This window comes from Nicotiana tomentosiformis, chromosome 6, assembly GCF_000390325.3.
Source record: "Nicotiana tomentosiformis chromosome 6, ASM39032v3, whole genome shotgun sequence".
NCBI lineage: Eukaryota > Viridiplantae > Streptophyta > Magnoliopsida > Solanales > Solanaceae > Nicotiana > Nicotiana tomentosiformis.
In genome coordinates this window covers 7,893,779-7,903,913 of record NC_090817.1, presented here as the reverse complement: position 1 = coordinate 7,903,913, position 10,135 = coordinate 7,893,779, and the positions used below count along the sequence as shown (strand labels likewise).

General features: G+C 40.3%; 1 long non-coding RNA gene across 1 annotated transcript; it reads left to right on the top strand.

Moving 5' to 3' along the window:
- Window positions 1-271: 271 nt before the first annotated feature.
- Window positions 272-1,381, top strand: LOC117281943 (uncharacterized). Its single transcript, XR_004512572.2, has 2 exons — window positions 272-751; window positions 1,116-1,381. It is a non-coding gene; the product is annotated as an uncharacterized lncRNA (long non-coding RNA).
- The last annotated feature ends 8,754 nt before the right edge of the window (window positions 1,382-10,135 follow it).

Genomic DNA, 10,135 nt, shown 5'->3' with positions numbered 1-10,135 from the left:
AAATACCAGGGGCAAAAGAAATTAGAAAATCAGGGAATCTTAGTTTGGAATTGCCTAGAAGGTTCTAGAAAAGGGGGCTAAAATACAATAAATAGAAGGAATTAGGTAAAATTTGGTTTAAAAGAGGTAATTTTCATAAGTTAAAAAGAGTGAAAATGAGAAGAAACTTCTAGAAAAGGGACAATTGTCCAAATCTGTTAGAAAAGATGCTGAAATTGGATACATCTGTCCATTTTCTGGTACTAAAGATGCCAATTCCCTGAATTTTAGGGAAGGTTGGCAGGTTCCTTTTGGTTTAATCCTATTTCCTCATAAGACATAGGTATCTTTCTATAAAAGGAACCTTTATCCTCACACTCTAGGACGATTTTTTCAAGGACTGCACATTCATTCACTCAAAAAGACACGACCTTTACACATAAATTCTCTAAAATTCAGAATTCCTCCTTTCATTACTTCATTGATTTTTACATTGATTTTTGAAAAATCCATTATCCTTCACTTTCATTTTTAGTAAAAAAAATTTCTGGAAACCCAACTTTGGGATTTCAGAAACAAAAAAAATACAAAGGTTTTCATCAGCTTGCTTTACTATCGGATAGTTGTGTTTTCCAAGTTCTGGGTTTAAAGTTTGGTTGAGCTTCATTTTCTGTGTTGGCTACTGTTTCATTAAGTTGTAGCTGATTCTGTTTTTAGCTGTGCTTCTCAAATTCAGAGGCTTATTTTTTTGTTGTTCTTTGTTGCTGTTGAGGTATTACTCTTGATCAAATAATGTAAATTTTAGTTTGTTTGAATTATAAAACTGTTTTCTGCAGTATGGTGACTGTGTTTGGTGTTTATCAAACTGTGTGTGTTGTTTAATTATTGTTGGAATGTGGCTATGAGCTATGAGTTGAATTAATGCAATGTATCGTATTAAACAATGACTAAGATCCATTTATTTGAAGTTATCTGTAGACATGTATGAAATTACTCATCTATACAATTTATTCTTTAGCCTTGAAGTTTATAGTTTGTTACCAGTTAGAATTAAAGACTATGATAACCTACACTTGATAAGGTGTTTGTTTAAGTTGTAAAATTTTACCAGTGGTGATTTTGGATTTGCATGCTAGCTTGAAAGCCTCGGTGATGGATGCACACATAGCTCTAATTCAGGTTTCAATTGCTAATGGGTTTGGCTAAACCAGTAGATATTAAAGCATAAGAAGGAAACACCAAAAGTGTTTAGATACTCCAGTGCAAGTGGTGTGTTGATTTCATCTTAAAGCTCTTATCTAGTTCAATTGTCATGCTTGCTCTGTTTTCCGGATCTATGTAGTCATTCATGAATTGTAATTAGAGTAATTGAAACTGTGATTCAAGATTTGTTATTCTTTAATGATGCAAATGGGTATTATTTCTTTTTAGGCTTGTATAATTGTGTATAATTGGGTATTGAATATGATTTAAGGTTAGTTACCTTTTATTGGGCCTGGCGTGGGCCAATTTTGTAAAAGAATGTTTGGCCAAGGGAAGAAATCCTGTTTTCAGTTGGTTAGTGGAGTTTTATTATTCACTTGGGCTCAATTTTGAGCCCAGTGTTATGTGCTGATACTTTTTAAAAGGAATTATCACATCTGGGCCTCACCTAAAAATCCACATGCAATTTGCTTAGCCCATTAGAGATCCTTCGCCAATGTTTAATGAAATTGAGCCCATATTTGATTAATTTCGCCTAGATCACGACTTTACCAATAATCTCAAATTAGAATAGGAAATAAATCACAAATATTCGTAGAAATGCTTTAGGCGCGTTCTTTAAATTACTATCGTGATTGTGTACACGTTCGCGTGACATAATTATAATTTGCTAAAATAGATCTAAGTACATGTTCGCGTGAGTTTGTCCAAACAATCGTAATAACAATAAAGTGTTATTAGCTGTGTACATGTACGCATGACATGACTTTGACATACCAAAACAAGACGAATACCGTACGCGTGATTCGAATAATCGAGTAATTAAAAGTGATAAAAGGTAAAAATACACATAGGTTCTAAAAATACGTAATTAAATAAATTAGTTAAGCCAGGTATGATTAAAGAGACCGCGCTAAAATCACGGAATCCGAGAATGCCTAACACCTTCTCCCGGGTTAACAAAATTCCTTACCCGATCTTCTGTGTTCGCAGACTTTAAAACAATGTCAAATTTTCTCGATTTGGGATTTACAATAAATCGGTGACTTGGACACCATAATAATTATTCCAAGTGGCGACTCTTAAAATCAAATAAATAATCTCATTTCGAACAATGTCACTTTAATTGAAAAAACTCTCTATCCCTATCGGAAAAAAAAGGTGTGACAACTCTGGCGACTCTGCTGGGGATCGAACTCAGAATCTCTGGTTCAAGGTTAAAAATTCGAGCTTGTAATGTGATCTATACTTGACTTTATTGTTTGTTGATATTGCTGTGTTTGTGGGCCTTATGTGCTAATTGTCGCTCATTTACCTCCTTATATTATATGAACTGTATTATATCTGTCTTCTTACGACTCCCGTCTAAGTCTTCTAAAAATATGGTGCACACGTACCCGTGGCCCACTTTTCTGTTAGAGGTCGTACCAAATAGAACGAGGCTGGATCAGTAACTAGACCGGGTAGACTTTCGTGCTCTCGGTACATTGCCCCCACCCCGTCTCGAGCTGTCTGCTTGGGTAAGCCATTTCTAAAATACACCCCCAGGTTTAAACCTAGAATAACATAGCCTAATGTCAGATCCCTAGTAGGAACGTTTGTTTGCATCATGTGCATTTGACTTTGGGGACTCAACACAGGGGTTGGGTCCGTCTAGGATAGGTGTACCCAAAATTACAAGATCATCCTGATGTATCCTACGTGCTACTTGTGCATTTATTTATTTCGGTTTGCATGTTGATTGGCTAGGAAAAGAAAATTAAGAGAAAAACTAAGAGTGAGGTAGGAGAGGAAAATTTGTCCGGTTCTAAAAACCCCGGTATTTGAAAAAATGCCGAAAATCTGCCAAAACTTTTAAAAAAAGAGAGAAGAAAATGAATTTCAAAATGAATCAATATCATGTTTTTCCGATTATGTCAAAACTGACCGAACTACGCAGGTCTGATTCTCACCGGATGTGAGATACGTAAGCAAACCTCATCGGTTCTGGCCCCAATTTTTAAAAAACCCAAAAATAAAAATGTGTCAGTTGCTTTGGTCAAAAGAGAAAGCCGACCCAACTTCGGTTGCGTCTTGCACCGTTTTTGCCAGAATAGCCTTAGAACATCTTTAAATTGTCGAAGGGCTATTCTCGCAAAGAATAAATATGTCTGTCAATGGGGACTCACTTTTCCCATGAAGTACCTTTCCCCGGCCTCAAACTTTAATCGAAAGTGGGAAGGGGCCATTATTGCAAATATGGCCATCGTTGGCTAATATTGCATAAATAGCCACCCTTATTTGATTTCTCCTTGGAAAATTGAAAACTTGTTTTGCAAAAGATTCCACTGGTCTATCTTTCGAACTAGAGTCAACCCTAACCCTAACCATTCACAGGTACAAAATGAACACTCTCTAGAACCTGCCATTAAATGTTGTTGAGCAGGTTCCATTGCAGTTTCAAATGTGGTGGTATGACGTGGATAAAGATAGTTAGGATTGGGTAGTAAAACATTTGGGTGCTCTCACAAATTTTATGAAAATCAAACCTCGGGATGATCTGATCAAGGCCTTGGTAACTTTCTGGGATCCCGTCCACAATGTCTTTCGCTTCTCAGGTTTTGAGCTTACCCCCACTCTGGAGGAATTAGCCGGATATACTGGTTTCGGTCGGGACTTGAGAAATCAACAACTTATATTTCCAAGGCCTCCCTCTGTGCACCGATTCTTTGATAACCTGAATATCAGTAAGCAAATAAGGAAGAACAATGTAAACAATGGATATTGATCCTTCTGCTTCCTGTATTCCATATATGGGCACTCAAATGGGTTTGAAGCACATGAAAAGAGCCTGAATAACAAGCCAAACAAGTACACCAGGAAAATTCATCGTCGCTTTGCTTTTATAGTGGTGTTTCTGGAAAATATGGTCTTCCCAAATGAAAAACGGACAATTGATATCCGCATGGCCAGAATTGCGCAAGTCCTCACTACCAAAGAATATCACATGCTTGCTCCACTTATATTAGCGGACATATATCGAGCATTGACGCAGTGTAAGTCTGGGGGGACGCTTTTTGAAGGTTGCAATATTCTTTTGCAAATGTGGTTAATTGAACATCTCCTCCATCACCCAAAATTCATGAGTTATGGCCCGAGCAAGAACAACTTCATCGAGAGTTTTGAGGAAAGGGTAAAAGATTACAACTCTCCAGAAGGGGTAGAAGCTTGCATATTCCATCTAATAACTCTAAAGGTGAGTCAGATTGAATGGACTTTGGGATGGCTCCCGGTAAGGGAAGTCATACATATGACGTCTAGAAAGAGCTATTTGCTGTTGATGGATTTGAGAAGTGTCCAACCGTATGCACCGTAGAAAGTTCTAAGACAGTTGGGAAGATACCAAGTGGTTCCCGAAGATGAAGATTTAAGTGTCCAAGTCATTGAGCTACACCATGAAGCCCCACTACCCAAGGCTTTAATCCAGCAAACTTGGAATAGTTGTCGATACCTGAAAGAGGATACCCAGGTACCAGATCTTGCGAGAGGTGAGGTAGATATAGGTTATGCCACATGGTTTGAGAGAAGTTATTGCGTTACTGATGAGCTAGAGCCCGAGCCCGAAAGGCCCGCCAAAAAACCTCATATTTAGGCTTTTGATGACAAAGTCCGAGAACGGTTGGCCTGGGAGAAAAGGATAAGAAATATCAAGCCAACATCCATCCCTTAGAAGAAAAGTTGAGAAGCCTCACATTTGACAATAACTTACAGGAGCAGGAGGCTGAAGGTGAAAAGAGAAGGTTGACCCGAGAGAACGAGGCACTCTGAGCCCAACTCCAGGACATGAGGACAGCCGCTGAAACGACTATGAGGAGTGAGAAAGATGATTATGCAGTTGACTTAAGGTTAAAGGTGCATGATTATGCAGCTGACTTGACAAAGTCCGAGAGATACTTGCTAAAAGCTCAAGCAAAGTTGGCCAAAGGTGCGGAAGAACATGCTAGATTAGCCCACCAGTTGAAGCAGAAATACGACAGAGAAGTAACAATTCTAAAGAAAAAGTTGGCCGCCCTTGAGAATGAAATGGTCCAACAAACAAAGGATTTCAAGGCAGAAAGAGAGCATTGCTATGCATTCCTTTACCGATTAGAAGAAAGTATGCAACAGTTGCAAGACCAAAACAACACAGCCACACAGGTGCTGGAAGCCCGGGCATAGCAAATTGGATGCTTGCTTCAAGAAAAGGGTGTCATCATAATGAGAATCAAAGAGATAATTGATTATGTTGTAATGAAATGACATGAATGTGAATACATGACTAGGTCTATGTTTTTTGCTTCTGTGATGACCTTTGTTCACAAGGTGATGGTTGACCTAGACCACCTTCAAAAAGAGATTGCATGTAGGCCCGCGCTGAGATGGGCTGATGTCCCACAGGCCCCCCGGAGTACCAGTGGAGGCTCTTATGTATTTTTTGGTTTTGAGTCTGTATTTTACTTTTTCTCGAGTTTTGTTCGTCTTTGTCAAGGCTGTTTTGTTTCGAGTCTATATGATTTCTTTTGTAGTCATCAGTACTTCAGAGTCCTTGTAATAGAAAAACCCAAAAGGATGTCTTTATTAATAAAATATTGAAAACCCCAAAAAAAAATCATTTCTTTTATTTCGCATTTATTTCCTGAACTACGTAATGATCTAATTCATGCGGCATCATGATATGTAGGCAATCCCCATATGATTCGATCATAGCTATAAAATAAAATTTTAAAAAAAGAAAAAAAATTGAGTGAAAAAGAGGGGCAAAAACAAAAGGGAAGAAAATAGCGAGAAATAAAAGAGCAAAAAATAGTAGAAAAGAGAAGGAAAAGAAATCAAAAGTTGAAATTTGAGAAAGAAATAGCAAAGCCGGGATGAAACACACAACCATTGCAAAGACATTTAGAAACGTTTAACTATTCAGGTGCATTGCATCCCCAATGTGTGATTCCCTATCTGTTAAATGCCTCAAAACTGACAAGGTTGTTGTGCGTGCTATTTAGACAGGCCTTATTTAGGTGGTTGGTTTTGACGGATCCTGGCTTCCCACTGTTACTTTACAAGATCAAAAAGAAGTGTCCCAATGTCTTCAGAAAGTAGTCTCCACATCATCGATCCTAAGGATAATGCCACACCGGTTATGACCCAGCCTGAGTAGGCAACTGCTGAAGAAAACAGGATGTTATGTGTTCACATGTTTGAGATGTGGGACACCTGGTCCAATGGTAGAGAACCACCAAGTTCAATCCCTAGATTTCCCGAGCAGATCCCCAGGACGGGTGGAACCACCAACATCCCCATCCTTATGACTAATCCATCTATCCGCTAGGGTACCCTACTATGTCAGCCAACTTTACCGGTACGCCTTCTGAGGTCCGCCCCCAAGCACCATTTATAGGGGTACCCTCAACATTGCTCACTACACCACCAGTCTTTACCATGGCACTGCCAACCGCGGCCAGTCCATGCTATGAGCCTTTAACATTCACATTTCGTGCCCGTAATTTCAACCAGATACAACTCATGTTACTCCAGACTCATACCCTCATCCTCCGCAATATGAGTCCCCAATGGATCAAGAAAGAACAATGAGAAACCCCGAGCAGGAAGAAATGGCTCGGAAGAAGAGAAGCCTAGAGCAAAGCCTAAAACACATGTAGGGCCTGAGTTGCCAGAAGAGTGTCACCGACTCTGATTTCTGCATGTTTCCACATGTTCACCTGCCAGTTGGCTTCAAAATGCAAAAGTTTGAAAAATATGACAAGCATGGAGATCCGATTGATCATCTGAAATGATACTGCAATAAGTTAAGGGGTGCTAGTTGAAAAGAAGAGGTATTCATGGCTTATTTTGGGGAAAGCCTGACTGGAATCGCTTCAGAATGGTACATGGACCAGGAAATCTCCCACCGGCACATATGGGATGATTTGGCCCACGATTTTGTCAGACAATTTTAGTACAATGTTGATATAGCTCCAGACATGAACTTCCTGTCTAACTTGAAGAAGAGAACCACTGAGAGATTCCGTGAATATGCTATTAAATAGCGAGCAGGCTGCTAGAGTAAAGCCACCCATGGACGAGACCGAAATGGTTACAATCTTCTTGCATGCCCAAGAGGTCGATTATTTTCAGAATATGATGTCTGCCATGAGTAAACCGTTCGTAGAGGCAATAAAAATCGGAGAAATGGTAGAAAATGGTTTGAAAGGTGGCAGGATATTAAGCCAATCTTCTTTGAGAGCTACCTCCCAAGCCCTCCAGAACGGCTTAGGAGGTTTGGCCAACAGAAAGAAGAGGGAGGAAAGATCCATGATGACTTCAGGTTCAAGAGGGCCCCGTCAATCACGTGATCACTCTTACAAGACGCCCAGAACCCCACAGCACTACTATCCCCACCAAGATACAGTCTATGTCGTGGCATCGCCTCCCTATGCGGTGATGAATGCCCAACCCTACACACGGCCACATCAGCAGTACAACCAAGCTCGAGCTCCACCTCCCAGAAATAAAAATCCTTACCAAGCTCTATATAATCCTCGTCCACCACAATATAACCGCCAACATAATCCATGCCCTCGTGAGCCACCTAGGAGAAGCAATTTCACCCCTATTGGTGAATCCTACTCTAGCCTACTTCAAAAGTTGATCCAACTGGGTCTGTTGCAGTATGTGCCCCCTAATTGACAAAATCCTGAATCCCTATCATACCGGGCAGGTTCCAGGTGTGCTTACCATTCGGGGGTAGAGGGTCATGATACGTAGGATTATTGGACCTTAAAAAGGGCGGTTAGGAATTTGATAGAACAAAAACAAATTGTGCTGAGGGACGAGGAAGTCCCTAATGTGACTAACAACCCAATGTCGGCTCATAAAAATGGGCCGGTCATTGGAATGATATGTGAGGATAAGGAATTCAATCCAATTTTGAAAGCTATCATTGCCATTGCCGATTCAGAAACAAGACCCAAAGCTGCGGTAAAACATGCCAAAACTAGGAAGAAAATCACTCCAATTCCTCAAGTGGCAAAAAAAGTTGTAGAAACAAAAACTAGGGAAACATCTGCTAAGAACACAATTCTCTATGTTCTTAAAGCCCCAAGGAAAGAACAACTCACTTTGAATTCTCCCAAGAGATTCGAGCCAAGAAAGGTCACGTGCCGAAGCTGTATGTGCCAAAGGGGACTTACATGGCACGGGAGACAATAATTTCACCCGGGCTGACTGAGCCCGTGGTTATCATCCACGCACCACAGAACCCCATGAGAGACCCCACAGCAGTTCCCTGGAATTACAACAAAATAGTGGTCACTTACCGGGGCAAATAAGTCATGGGAGAGGTAAACGAAATGAATCAACCTCGAAAGTACCATAACCTAGAAAAATTAAAGTTGAAAAGGGATAAACGGTTTTCACCTAAAAAACATGTGAGCGTGGGGAGGCAGAAGAGTTTTTTTGAAAAATGAAAACTTTGGACTATGGAATAGTTGACCAGCTCCGGAAGACTCCTTCCCTAGTCTCACTCCTATCTCTATTGTTGAGCTCAAATGATCATCAGAAAGTACTCTTAAAGAAATTGAACGAGGCATATGTCCCAATTGAAACTTCTTTTGAGCAACTAGAGAGAATGACCGAATGATTCTTCGAGGTCAATAGGATTTCTTTCAGCCGCGACGATTTTCCCCCAGAGGGAGCTGCCCACAACAAAACCCTTCACTTGACTGTCAAATATGAGGGCTACTATGTGAAGAGAGTCGTTCTAGATGGTGGTTCAGGGGTTGATATCTGCCCTCTTTCAACACTCCAGAGAATGGAGATTGGAACGTAAAGATTCCGACCTAACAATGATTGTGTACAGGCTTTTGATGGCATCAAGAGAGATACAATAGGGGAAATTGATCTAATTTTGACCATTGGCCCTGTGAACTTCGAAATTTTTCCAGATTCTAGACATAGACACCTCATACAATTTTCTTTTGGGAAGACCATGGATTTACGTTGTTAGAGCCATTCCATCCACTCTCCACCAGATGATCAAATTTGAGTACAAGAATCAAGAAATTGTTGTTCATGGGGAGGACGAGCAGTCCATCTACAGGGATCCTTCAGTCTCATGCCTTGAAGCCAGGGAAGGCAGTAAGCATATTGTATACCAGGCTTTTGAGATTGTGATTTCTGATCAATATGAAGAAGGGTCCCCATGCCCATAGCGTTGCTTATCTAATGCCTCAGTCATGGTCACCACTGAAATGATTAAACATGGGTACAAGCTCAGAAAGGGGATCGGGGTATCTCTACAAGGCATCACAGAGCCCGTCACTTCGATCGCCAACGAGAAGTTTTTCGGCGTGGGTTTCCAAGCTACCGAAGTTGATAGAAAATGGGCGGATAAGCGCAAAAAAGAAGTTTGGTTCCTACCCCAGCCTATCCCACATCTCGCCCGATCATTTGTCAAGCCCAAATATGTAAAAGAAGAAGAAGAGGCCTTCACGGTCGAAGAGATTGGTGATATTTGTGAGGCCATGTAACAAATGTTGTATGCGGTTCACATGGTCCTGTAACGGGAAGGCACGAGCACTGCCGAGGTGCAGTGTATGGGGCTAGATGCCAAGCTTTAGAATTAGAAGGCTACTCCATTCCCTGTCAGACGGGAGTCCCAGTAATCTAGTCTTGCCATCTCTTCTGCATTACGAGTTATTTCAGGGTGTAACTCGAATGATTTATTTTTATTGTCTTTTAATTTAGATGTAAACCCTCTTATCTTCAATTCAATGAAATGAAATCAGTATTTCATCGTCTATAGATGTCTCTTCTTTTTTATTCTGATTTTGCTATTTTCTTTTTCTTTTTCTCTTTTTTTCTTTTTCTCTTTTTTTTTCTTTTTAGTTCTAATAATGCGGACTTAAATAACATGACATGCTTGCAGACTTCATGCCCGGAT